At 36.8% G+C, this 14,123-nt stretch overlaps 1 long non-coding RNA gene across 1 annotated transcript; it reads left to right on the forward strand.

Moving 5' to 3' along the window:
- Positions 1-316: 316 nt before the first annotated feature.
- LOC112927647 (uncharacterized) lies at positions 317-5,669 on the forward strand. The gene is made up of 2 exons (XR_003236587.2): positions 317-4,273; positions 5,379-5,669. It is a non-coding gene; the product is annotated as an uncharacterized lncRNA (long non-coding RNA).
- The last annotated feature ends 8,454 nt before the right edge of the window (positions 5,670-14,123 follow it).

The raw sequence follows: 14,123 nt of genomic DNA on the forward strand, positions 1-14,123 counted from the left end.
GCTTACTTTTTTGCGGTTACAAAAGTAATATATGCTTATTATAATAGTAAAAAGTGCAGTCTTTTTATAAAGTGTGTAAGTATATATACTATACTATACTTATACACTATACTATATATACTATATATACTTGTATATAAGTATACTTATATACTTATATATAAGTGTAAATATACTTAGATATACTTATATATAAGTATAGTATAGTTAGTATAGTGTATAGAATATGGACAATAACATTTTCACTCCTTACTAAGGAATATATAGTAAGGAGTGAAAATATCCCTCTCCCGGTCCCACTGTCCAGAGACAGACATGATTATTTGTTTACTTTGTATCTTCCAAGTACTTTTTCTCTCTATGTGCGTGTGTTCTTGGTATGTTTTATTTAGAAAATGAAGTCATCCTATACATATTATTCTACAGCTTGCCCTCCCCACCCACCACCGCTCGATAGAAAGTCATTGCTGTAATAGCCAGTAGAATTCCATGGTAAGGTGTACTGTATCATTTATCCAACTCTTTCCACATGGTAAATCTTTAGATTGTTAACAGTGTGTTTACTATTATAGATTACGCTATGAAAAGTATTCTTTTTCATCTATCTTTTGCACGTTTAGAAGTATTTTTCTAGGTTGGTACCTTAGAAGTATAATGGCTAGATCAAAGGGTTTGAGCTAAATAGCCCTCCTGGCATGCTGGACACTATCATTCTTTTTAATTTGTCAGCATTTTGGGGAAAAAAAATCCAATCTCATTCCATTAAGTTATTTTCCCCTAATCACTAGTAAAATTAAGCACCTTTTAATGTATTTATTAGCTATTTGTATTTCTTCTGTTGGAGATTGCTTGTTCATATCCTTTGCCTATTTTTCTGCGGAATCATTTGTTTTTTTTCCTTGTTGATTTGTAGGAAGTCTCTGGATATTAGAGCTGGTATCCTTTTGTCTGCTCTATGCTACAAATGCCTGTCATCTGTCTTTGTAAAAGTTTATTTATGGTGGTATTGCCCTGAAGATTTAATTATGGAAATAGGTAAACATATTAATCTTTGTTTTATAGTTTCTTGGTTTTGTCTCATACTTAGGTAGGCGTCTGTATTCTAACATTTTAAAAAATAATCTCTTACATTTTCTAGGAATATGTTATATATTTTTTATTGCTTGGTACTTTAAACCATATGGCATTGAGTGTGTTTGTGTGTGTGTGTGTGTGTGTGTGTGTGTGTGTGTGTGGTGGAAAGTAGGGACCTATGTTTACTTTTTCAGAAGAGATAGCTAGTTTTCCTAATTTATTTACTATATTACTGTATTATATTTGCTCTACTTTGGAATTCTTTTTTAATCATGAAGTATATAGGTATGCTTATGATTCTTTTCTGTTCACTTTTATCTTTTACTGAGCTAGTACCTCGCTGCTTTAATTACTATGGCATTATACTGTGTTTTGAAATCTGATGGGGCTGCTCTTTCCCCCTTCACTATTCTTTTTTATTTTTCAGAATTTACTTGTCTATTCTTGTACATCTTCTTTTTTCAGATGAATTTTAGAACCAACGCATCAACTTCTATTAAAAAAAATCCTTTGAATTGCCTCGGACCTTTTGTGTCAAGAAGTGACATCTTTACGATACAGAGTTTTGCATTCATCTTGTATCCAGGCATCATATTAAACTCCGTTCTCAGCTCTATGTTATTTTTCCAGTTAATTAGCTTGAATTCCTAGGTTCGCAATCATGTCAGTTGTAAATAATGGAACATTGGTCTTTGCTAATGTTTGTATCTAATTTTTTTTTCCTTCTACAACATTGATAAAGATCTCATGACTTCTAGGACAATGCAGATTTATATTGATTAATAAAGAGAAGGCATCCTCTTGTTTTTGACTTTAACACAAATACCCCTTTTCACTTTAAAATATGACGATTGCCGATAAAAAAAAATGATGATCACCAATGTTCTGATGGATAGCCTTTTTCGAGTTATGGAAATACCCTTCTAGTCTTGATTCCTGATTGACTTATAGTTTTGTCAGGAATAGATATAGAATGGTATAGATGTCTTTTCTGGCGTCCGCCAGGGTGATAATATGGTTATTCTCTTTAATCTGTTAATGTAGTTTATTATAGTAATAGGTTTCGTAATATTGAGATATGCTTGCATTCTTGGAATAAAATTGACAGTGGTGTTTTGGCCATGTCAATATTTGATTTAGGATGTAAAACTGTACATTAACAAGCAGCTAGAACAGTGTGCCTCCTTACCTTTTTCACATCATGGTATACTGGGGTAAATGGGCAGGATTGCTCAGGGTAGAGGCAGCTGGCTTCTCAGGCTCTGCCTATTTGCCCCTGAGGCCTTAGGAGATAAATTACACCTACAGCCCATCCAAGGCACACTTGTTGGGAAACTCTCATTTATAGTTTTCCTCTGTGTGATATCCTTTTCCTGATTTAATATCATGACTGTGTACTTGTGAATGAACTTGAACTTTTTTCTTATTTTACAGTGTAACTGAGCACAACCTGTTCCCTTGAAAAGTTGGTAATACCCATAAAACCATTTTGACCTGGTGCTTGTTTGGGGAGAGGGTGGGCAGAAATATAAATCTTTCAGTTTCTTTTTTATGTGTGTGAATTCTTATTTTTAAAATTTCATTTATATTTTTATTGAAGAATAATTAACATATAGTTTATATCAGTTCCAGGTGTGCAATATAGTGATTCAACAATTCTGTACATTTCTCAGTGCTCATTGAGATAAGTACACTTGGAATCCCCTTTATCTATTTCACCCATTCCCTCACCCACCTCCCCTCTGGCAAGCAGTCTGTTCTCTGTATTTAAGTCTCCTTTTTGCTTTGATGATTAGTTCATGCAAGTTTCCCACTTCTCCTGAGGTCCATTTGTAAAACTCTTCCATTTCATTTGAATTTTCAAATGTATTGATTAGAAATTGTACCTAATATTTTGTAATGTGTCCTAATTTGTATGTATGTGACTATACCTCCCTTTTTGTCTTTTCCTTAATAGAACTGTTCATAGATTAGTATATTTTGTTTTCAGTTAACTATTTTTACAAGTTGTTTTTAAAATATCACTTTCTGCTTTTGTTAATATGCTTTCTATATTCTTGGGTTCTGTTTGATTTTCTTTTAGATTAATTAGGTGAGTGCTTAGTTTATTTTCCAGTCTTTCTTATTTTGTACTTAATGGATTTAAATGATAAATTTTCCTCTGGATTCATGTTTGACCATATCACCTAGTTTCCACCTGCAGTGCTACCATCATCCTTGTTTTATCACTTCATCTGTAGTTTTGTTTTCCTTTTAAACCCAAGAGTTATTTAGAAGTATTTATATACTTCAGCATGGGCAAGTTTTATTTGATGTTTTTTCTATCCTTTCACCCCCTTGTTACTACTTACACTGTCTCATGGATGGATAATGTTTCCTGCGTGGATTATACATTTTGGAATGTTTTTGGGTCCTAATGTAATAAACATTACATATAAACTTTTATAACTATTCCATGGGCAATTAAAGCAAATGTATATTTTTTGTTTGGGTAATATTATATCATATTTCTACATATTAAGTCAAACTTGTTACTAAGCTCTTCCTTCTTTTATCTGCTTGATCTAAATCTTTGATGCAAGTATGTAAAACCCCCCACTTATTTTATCATAGTCTCTTATATCTAGCCTTTTTTTTGCTTTACATACTTGAAGTTCTTTTTCAGTGCATTAAATTTCATGGTTATCTTATTGGATTGTGTTAATTCACAACATAAAGATATCTTTGATGCTTTTTGCCTTGATGTTCCTTTGCCACCTTTACTTGGTTTTTGTTACATTTGTCTGCTGGATCTTTATCCATTTCAGTATTTTCAGTTTTTCTGTGTTGTTTGGTTTTAGGTGTATCTTTTCAAAACAGTACAAGATAAGTTCTTTTTTTTTCTTTAGGAATGTCTGCCTTTTAGTTCATAATTAAATCTTTCACATTTCTTACAATTCTGTAATATTTATTTCTAATTCCGTCATTTTTATTGTTTTCTCTTCTTGCTAGATTTGTAAAAGTGCATGTCTTTTCCTATAGTGGTTTAGGAGTTTGAAATATCCTTCTTTTTTTTAAAGTAGGCTTCATGCGGGGCTTGAGCTCACAACCCCAAGATCAAGACCTGAGCTGAGATCAAGAGTTGGACGCTTAACTGACTGATCCACACAGGCGCCCCTGAAATATCACCTCTAAGATTGGTTGCATATATACATATAATGTATGTATTTTTTTAACCTTCTATACTTTTGTATCATTAAAACTTTTAAAGTGAGCGTATAATACCTTTGTGATAAGAAAATAAAACAAAATCATCTGCTTCTAAATGTACCTAGTATTCATTCATTCCTCACCAGTCTCATGCCCCTTGCTCAGGCTCTCTCTTCGAGATTTTATATCCTTCCACTCCTGTCCATCTTGTTTATTGCTGCCAGATTATCTTCCTAAAATACATGTTCTTCATATAACTCAATTCCTAATAAATCTACACTGTACAACTGACATCCAAGTCCTCCATGACTCCCCTACATACCCCTCCTGTTCTCTACTTGCTTGTGGATCTACTCCAGTCAGACCGGTTTCCTCACTCCCTCATATGTCAGCATTTGTTCCTTCCTTTACTTTCATTTATTTTGTTCTCTACTTTTCCCCTATATTTTGCTGAGTCCCACCCAACCACAAAGAGTGCAGATACCTGTCTTACAAGATGAGTTATTCTTTTGTCCTAATAGTTTTCCATTACAGGAAGATGTATATCTTCAGGGAGCAGAAACATTTCTGGTCACAAAACTGTGGGAAGAGACTTCATTTTTGACCATGAAACCCTAAAGCATTTGATGTTTACTGAGAAAGGACATTTAGACCATGTCCTAAAAGGACTTAACTTTGAGATTGATATTAACCCCTCACCCCAAACCAAAGGTTTCTTTATACTATTTCCTTAATAGTTCTGGTCAACATCACCTCAATTTAAACCTTTCCGCCATTTCTGAACCCTCTCTAGCAAAGGATAGTCAATCTTCTATTTCCTGGAGAATTGTTTGGGGGATATCAAACTGTAATCTGTGACCTTGAGCTCCTCTGGAAGTTTCTATCAGCTGCTCGAGGCCTGATGCATCAACAGAGCCTTTGCTTGCATTTCAGTCAGTGTGGCCAATCCTACCCTAGAATGGAAGCTAGGAATAGGACACAAGAACTCTAGGCACCGAGGAGACATATTTTCTAATCAATACCAAGAAATCATCAGTTATCTAGTGCACTCCTACCCAACAAGACAAGGTCTTTAGCATACTTTTTACTTTTATTTCCCTTACCATCTCTTCCAGATAATTCTGCCCTCAGAGTTCCTAGAAGGCAGTACATCTGCAAGCAGTATTTTCCTCATGAGATGGAGTTCTGCTGGATCAACAAAGCTGAATTCTTGATGAACCACTGCTCCCTTGTCTAGACTTCAAAATATTTTTGGTTGCTTACACTGTACTGTTTCTATTTCATGACCTTAACTTAATAGTTTATTGAGACAACATGTTTTCCTGGTTTCCTGGTTAGCGCCGAGTCTTGTCCCTTCTTGTATGCATTTCTTATTTTTAGTGAATAAAACATGTTTTGCCCCCCTACAGTGTGGCATCAAGTTTCTTTCATAGCTCAGCAAAGCTGCTCTTGTAGGATCTCTGGGAACACATAGCTGCAAAATTCCACTACAGGATGGGGTCTTGACACATCTAAGTTCACTGTACCATGGCCTATTTATATCCGGATGTTATATCACTCAGGATAAACTCCCCAACACATGTGCCTCCGTTTTGAACCAACTTCAGCATCAGAAAGGTCCTGTCCTCACAGCAAAGTGAAAAATAAGGGGGAGCCCAGATGCTCGTGCAGTGCTTGCCGATAAGTTTCTGGTAGTCCCGATACAGAGTTTGTCTGAGGATTGCAGTCACTTGTGTATTGTACACAACTTTTTTCTCATCCACACTATGTTGTCCCTTTTGAGCATCTTCACAGACTAGCCACTTTCATGAAGAATGGAGATTACTTTTTTCAAAATATACTGCAAGTTCATGTTATTGCTTTTAAGTCACTATTTCTTTTTATCTGGTTGAATGAGGGCTTTATTAGTCTGATTTTTTCATGTGTGTTTTTGTGCAGCCAACTTTTTCTCCCTTTCTACTGACTTTACTAAACCATGCTATGTTTTACAAGACCATACCATGTGTTCAAATTAGTGTTGCTAGCCTCGCTCCCAATTTAGCAGCCTTCATTTTTCTTTCTAATAGCATATGTTTCTTCAAAATGGCTATAAATTGTATAGTTTCAGACAGTCTCCATCCATATTCCTCAAACCCTAGCTGTCTGCAAAGAAAAGTCTTTATCTGGGGAATTCAAAAGTGTAGGACAAAAGTAGTTCAAAGAGAATATTGGGCAGTTATCTAAAAATTATTATTAATGCTTTTTTTAATGGGAACTAGTGTTTTTCCTTTGTTGAGAGCAGCTTTAATGTTAACCCCAGTTTATTAAAGGCCTTTAGATAAATATAGATATTTATTATCTTAGTACTTCACCAGCTTACCTTTGCAAATAGCAATTAAGAATGAGAATATCTGAAAATGTAGCCAGTGTCAAAAATAGACTTAAATTTTTATCCAGGAAGTTAAGGTGGGTTTATTTCTGTACACATGTATAGTTCATAATTTGTTTACCATAAGCACCAACACAAAACACCAGAAAACTAAGATAACAAACTTCAATTGTAATTTTATGTTCGTTACATCTTACTTTTTCTCACATTTCCTCTCTCCTGCTAATCCAGGGACTAATATTTGCATGTTTTCTTATTTATAAAAGGACAAAACAGCCATTTAAAGTCTTAGATCAATGATCAACATGGATTAAGATGTCCCATCTCTGTAAGCCCAAGTTTGAATTTAGTGGTAATTTAATGACTTCCCCAGAAAAGATACACGAAGTCACTTTCTTCCAGGTAACTTCATTGATAGGGCCTGTGCTACTTCCCTATTGTGGTATGACGAACCACTTCAAAATTCAGTGGCTTAGGGACCCCCGGGTGGCTCAGCGCGTGAGCCTCTGCCTTTGGCTCAGAGCGTGATCCTGGAGACCTGGGATCGAGTCCCTGCATGGAGCCTGCTCCTCCCTCTGCCTGAGTCTCTGCCCCTCTCTCTCTCTCTCTCTCTCTCTCTCTCTGCATTTTCTCTCTCTCTTGAATAAATGAAATCTTTAAAAAATTTCAGTGGCTTAAGTCAATAACCTTTTATTATAAGCCTGAGTTAGGTGGGCATCTCTTCTCATTTTTTACTAGACTCCCTTATGAGTCTGCACTTGGCTATGGGTTAATTAGGAAGCTCTCTTGATCTTGTCTGGGCTCTCTCACATATTTGGGGGTTTGCTGGGATAAACAGGCTCCCAATCACATGATCTTTCATCTTTCATCAGACTAGCCTAGGCATGTTCTCATAGCATAGAGGAGTTCCAAGAGGGAGAGTGGAGGTGTGTAAAGGCTCTCAAGGCCTAAAAGTGGAACTGGCACACCATCACTTCCTCCACACTCAGCTGGCCAAAGGAAGTCAGAATGGATCCCAGATTAAAGCCACTGGGGGGAAAAACTTCACCCTTCAATTGGAAGAACTGCCAAGTCACCTTTCAATAGGTATGGATGTAGGGAATCCATTAATAGTGGCCATCAGCTGGGGATCCCGTACATAGCTGTGCTGCTTTCAACTGTGCCCTCTCACATATTTGGGGGTCACTAGCACTATGCTGCCCTAGGAAGGCCCCAGCTGGGATGGTTGGGGGTCTCTTCCACATGTTTTCTTGCTTTCAAGATTTAGAAGGGACCAAACTCTTGAGGCCTAGAGATGGAACTGGCACATCACCATTTCTGCCACATTCTGTTGGCCAGAGCAAGTTATAGGGTGCTATAGAATGCGTGTCTGTCTTTCCCAAAATTCATGTTGAAACTGAATTCCCAATGTGAGGTTATTTAGAGGTGGGGGCATTTGGGAAGTGATCACGTCAAGAGGGTGGAGCCCTCGTGAGTGAATGTTTCCCTTTCAGAGAATATTTTCATTGAGAATATTTTCACTCAGAGTTTCTGAGTGATTGAAAATTGTCTCTACCCTCATGTTAGCAAGATAGCAAATTAGGAAGTCCCAATGCTCATCTCTCCTACAAAAACAACAAAAACAATGAATAAACAACTATATGCCAATGGAATAGCTCTAGGAGAGCTCCAGAGTACAATAGAGAAGTACAATAAAGAGTATAATAAAGATAAACAGGGGGATCCCTGGGTGGCTCAGCAGTTAGCGCCTGCCTTTGGCCCGGGCGTGGTCCTGGAGTCCCGGGATCAAGTCCCACATCGGGCTCCCCGCATGGAGCCTGCTTCTCCCTCTGCCTGTGTCTCTGCCTCTCTCTCTCTCTCATGAATAAATAAATAAAATCTTTAAAAAAAACGGATAAACAAAGCAGCAAAATGGCAACAGTAAGTTCTCACTTATCAATAATCACTTTGAATGTCAATGCATTAAACTTACCTATCAAAAGGCACAGAATGGATGAGTAAACATGATTTAGTGATATGCTGCCTATAAGAGAGACTCACTTTAGAATTAAACATGCATAGGCTGAGAGGGAAGGGACAGAAAAAGACATTTCATGCAAATGGTAACCATGAGAAAGCAGAGATGGTTCTATTTGTATCAGACAAAATAGACTTTAAAACTGTCTCTAGAGACAAAGAAGGTCATTATATAAGGATAAAGGGGTCAATTCAACAGGAAGATGTAACAATTATATAAACACCCACCATCAGAGCATCTATATATATTAATAAATTTATAAATTTAGTTATAAATAAATAAGTGTAAATATATATATATATATGTATATATATATAATCTGAAGGCAGAAATTGACAACAATAAATACTAGTAAGGGACTCCAATACCTCCACTTAAAATAATGGATAGAAAATTCAGACAGAAAGCCAATAAAGAAACAGCTGACTTGAATAATGCTACAGACCACATGGCTTGGGGTCAGCTAGGTGTTGTCTTGATGACAAGTGTGGCTGGGTCTCAATCCAGCAGAATGGCCTGAACTTACATGGCAGTCAGGGGGTTCAGGAATAGCAAAAGAGCAAGCCTTGATGTGCAAGGGCTTTTCAAGTCTCTGCTAATATTTGCTAATATCCCATATGGCCAACCCAGATACAAGGATTGGTGCCATAGAGTTCACTTCTTGACAGAAGGATCTGTGATATCACATTGCAAGGGCAAACATGGAAAGGGGGGAACAATATGCGGCCATTTTTATAATTTACCACACCCCTCCTCTCATTTCATCCCCTACCCCTCTTTCATCACTTACTCTACTCCAAACAAATGACCTCCTTGCTTTTCCTCAGAAATGGCAGACATGCTCTCCCCTCAGGACCTTTGCACATGCTGATCTCTTTTGCCTGAAATATTCTTCCATCAGCTATCCACATAGCTAGTTCCTTTGACTCCTGCAGGTTAGTGGGTTGGCAGTCTTTTGGTTCTCGGCTGGAATCATTCACGTGTCTGTGATAATCTGGTAGCCCAGTTGAGTGCTAGGCAGGCTTTCAGCTGTAATGGCTTCTGAGTGCTCCACATCTCACTCACTGGGCTTGTTCACACAGTAATCATAAGGTTGACTCTAAGCAAACACAGAAGCATGGTCGAGGCTTCTGGAGACGTAGCTTGGCATTAGCACAGTGTTACTTCCAACACATCCTGTTGGCTCACGTGAGTCAGAAGTCCAGATTATCAGATTCAAGGGATGGGGAGACAGATTCCACTCCTCAATGGGAGGAGCTTCAAAGTCAATTTGCAAAGGAGCAGGAATACCAGGAGAGAATAATTGTGGCCATTCTTGCAAGCAGTACCTCATAAGGTGCCATTTTTTCAGTATTTTTCTTCAAAACAATAGTCTTCAGGGCTAAGGGAGTGTATCTTTCATTACTCCTGCAATTATGGTTTCCCATCTCTCCTTTCTCTTCTTCACCATTTGGAAATTCTATCAGACAGACATCAACTCACCTGTATCTATTCTTTATATCTCAGAATGTTTCTTTCCTAGCTTTGTTCTCTCTCCCTCCCTACTCCTAAAAGTGTACTTTAATGTCATCTTCCAGACATCTAATTTGATTTCCCGCTGTGTTCCTTCTGCTACTTAGATTTTTCCTTTAAGGGAATATTTTCTTTTTTAATCTGGCAATTATATTTACAATATTCACAAACTGTTTCCTTTACAAATGTATATTTTTTATTTCACAGTAGCTTGTTCTGTTCCTTTATAGATACACAATTTTTTTAGTTTCAAGTTTTAGTTTAAATTCGTTAATTAACATACAGTAAAACATTAGTTTCAAGTGTAGAATTTAATGATTCATCACTTACATATGACACCCAGTGTTCATCATAAGTGCCCTCCTTAATGCCCATCACCCATTTAGCCCACCCCCCATGCACTTCCCCTCTAGTGTGTTCTCTATAGTTAAGAGTCCATTTTTTGCCTCCCTCTCTTCCCCATGTTCATTTGTTTTGTTTCTTAAATTCTACATATGAGTGAAATCATATGGTATTTGTCATTCTCTGACTGATTTCACTTAGCATAATACACTCTAGCTCCATCCACATTGTTGCAAATGGCAAGATTTCATTCTTTTTGATGGCTGAGTAATATATATATATATATATATGCATAAAGAAGAGGTGGTATGTATATATATATACATACCACCTCTTCTTTATCCATTCATCAGTCAATGGACATTTGGGTTCTTTTCATAATTTAGCTATTATTGATGATGTTGCTATAAACATCGGGGTGCATGTATCCCTTCGAATCAGTATTTTTGTATCCTTTGGATAAATACCTAGTAGTACAATTACTGGATCATAAGGGTAGCTCTATTTTTAACTTCTTGAGGAACCTCCATACTGTTCTCCAGAGTGGCTGCACTAGTTTGCATTCCCACCAACAGTGCAAGAGGGTTCCCCTTTCTCCGCATCTCAGCCAACATCTGTTGTTGCCTGTGTTGTTGATTTTCAAAATCCTCTTGAATCTCTCTCCGAGGACTTTTTCCTAAAGCTTTCTTCTGTTTCTTGCATTAAGCCTTTGGAGTTAGTTCCTCTGTTCAGCTTTGGTTCACTTTTGCATGCTGTTCATCATCTTCAGGTAATGGGCAATTATTTTTCAGCTGGCCTCTTCTGAGCTGTTCAAGTTAATTATTAATGATCATAATGTGACTACTATACCTGTTGTTACTCTGGATCACATAACATTGAGTTATCTATTTGAGAAATAATTCAGTAAAAAAATCAGAGCTTATAATTTGGAGTATTCTAATTTGGAGTTATCTGCTCTTATGACTTTCAGAAAGGGGCTTCTGTTTAAGCATTGTGTGATTTTTGTTTCCTTGGCATCTTAATGCATATGGGAGGGCTTTCCTTATTAGCAGTCAAAAAGGGCTCTCCCTGAACTTCTACTATAGCTGTTTTGAAGTGGATTTTTGTGAGGTTTTCCCTCCTGACCCCCAAAGTGAAGCTCCTGTACTTTAAATAGCCTATTTTTTGAGCCAGACTATTCTGAACCTACCTTACAAATCTGGCAAAAATTCATCCAGCCATTTTCATATGATAGTGATATGCACTGATAAAAATATTCAACACTACATTGTTCATAATTTCAAGTAATTGAAAACCTATTTGAAAGTCATTTGGCATATTATATAGCATATATAGCATATGTTCTGATATATGTGCAGTGAAGGATGCACCATTATACTGTTTGAATTTTCTAACCATGTATAGCTTTTCTGAAAAGGTCATCTGGTGTTAACTGGTATTAGAGTTACATGGGATATTTGTTTCTTATACATTTTAAATTAAGAGAAAAGAAATAATTTAAATACAAATTATGCAATATTAGCTCAACAAGGTAAAAATGCCTAGGAAAAAAAATGGGAGAAAAGATACCAAAATGTTAATGGTGGTTATCTTGGGGTTAAGGGTGGTTTTTTTTTAAGGGTGGTTTTTAAAGTATTTTCTGTATTCTTCAATTTCTTTACTGAATATGTAGTATTTCTTAAGCAGAAAATAAATAATTGAATGAAAATAAATTTCACAAGATGAACAAAAGCATAGGACTTATATATTATGCTTATATGGTAGAAGTCATGAGTTTATCATTATAATGCTGGTGCCTAAAATAATTTAAATAAGGGATGGTTGATATCTTTCTGGAATAGTGAGGAAAGACAATTGTGGCTTTGCAAAGCATACTAGGGATTAAATGGAGACAATATATAGGTCTACACTATGGCCCCAGGTCTCTCCTCTAAACTCTTGGAAGGCCTATTGTGTATATTCCTCATTAAGCACATGTTCTTCAGCATTCCTAAGTGGTTTCATGGCGAAGGGTTCCATGTCTTAAAAGTCATTGTATTATCTAGAATGCCTAGTGCAAAACTGTCCTTAAGTAAACACATGATGGTTGATGAAAAAAGTGGCATAGCTTATTTTATGACGCCAAGTGGACTGGTTATTTCACCCGGTAAACTTGCTCTTTTACAGTCATGGAGGCTTCCATCATAATGGGTAATATGAAGAAGATATCAATGCACAGAAAGGTTATGTACCTTGCCCAAGATGATGCAACTGTAAGTGAGACGTTTGGGATTTGTACTCAGGTTGTCTTGCTCTGGAGCTTGGGGTGTTTGCCAATACATGCTATGTCAAACGCCTTGATTGAGTCAGCTGGTAAAAAAACAATTAGCCCAGATACATTTAAACAGTGTATTAATTACTTACATAGACAGCAAAAGCCAGATTTTTATACCGTCATCTTCCACAGGGGGACACTGAAATAAAAGAGGCCAGATGAAAAGCAGTATGAGAAGTAGGATACCTTGTGGCTGAGGGGCCAATTCCACACCATACGTAAGAGGGGTTATAGACTGTAGTTCTCCCTTAGGGGGTTGGCATGGAGCAATCCTCAAAACTCTACTATCTAGATAAAATCTAGCAAGTGGGCAAGTAAGTCAGCTCATTTGAGTAAGTGGGAGAGGTAAGTAAAGAAATAGCAACAAGCTTCAGGTTTAGTTGAAAAGGCTAAGAGCCAAAATGCCCTGATGATGTGGGTGAGGAGCTTGGTCTTGGTTTACTGAGCATCATGTAAAGTCTTAAGGAAGGATTATATAAGCTGAGGCGTCCTTCAAGAGGACAGCATTGTGTCAGAATAGCTGTTGAACCAAAAGCAGGGAAGAAGTTTATATGGTTATTATAGGATATTATTTGCTCTTGAGAGTTCAGAAGGATAAATTGTGGCAATGTGCTTCTGAGAAGTCACTAAAAGGACCTCTGCCCTTATTGCTTTGAAATTCCATTTTTGAGATGATTTTTCCATTTACCTAGTTTCTTAGTTTGCCTAAAACAAAGTAGCTGGTCCACTTATCTTTAGAACGCAAGAATGATTCTATAGATAATTTCTTAATATATAACATTTTAATATAAATCTAAGAAGCTGCAGCATGTGAAAAATTATGTTTGTGAAAAATAGAAAATGCCTGTAACGTGCAAGTTCTCCAATATTGTACTTCTTTTGCTTCCAAATATGAATGTTATGGCTGAAGACCTAACATAAGTTAATATTCATAAATGTTAATATTCATAAATGGGAAATTATTGCAATGAAACCTGGTTAGATTATGATTGGCTTCAGAGAAAAGCCTTGGAATTAATCGACCTCAAACGGGGAAAGTATATACTGAAATGCATGTGTGCGCATGCGCGCACACACATATGCACATGCAAGATCCTAAATTTAGAAGAGTACAGAACAAGGATCTGGAAGACTCCTGATTCTAAGACTAACTCACTGATTTGAACCATTTCATTGCTTTCTTTCTTTTTTTTTTTTGTATATTTTTATTGGAGTTCAATTTGCCAACATATAGCATAACACCCAGTGCTCATCCCGTCAAGTGCCCCAGTTAGTGCCCGTCACTCAGTCACCCCAACCCCCCGCCC

Source organism: Vulpes vulpes, chromosome X, assembly GCF_048418805.1.
Source record: "Vulpes vulpes isolate BD-2025 chromosome X, VulVul3, whole genome shotgun sequence".
Lineage (NCBI taxonomy): Eukaryota > Metazoa > Chordata > Mammalia > Carnivora > Canidae > Vulpes > Vulpes vulpes.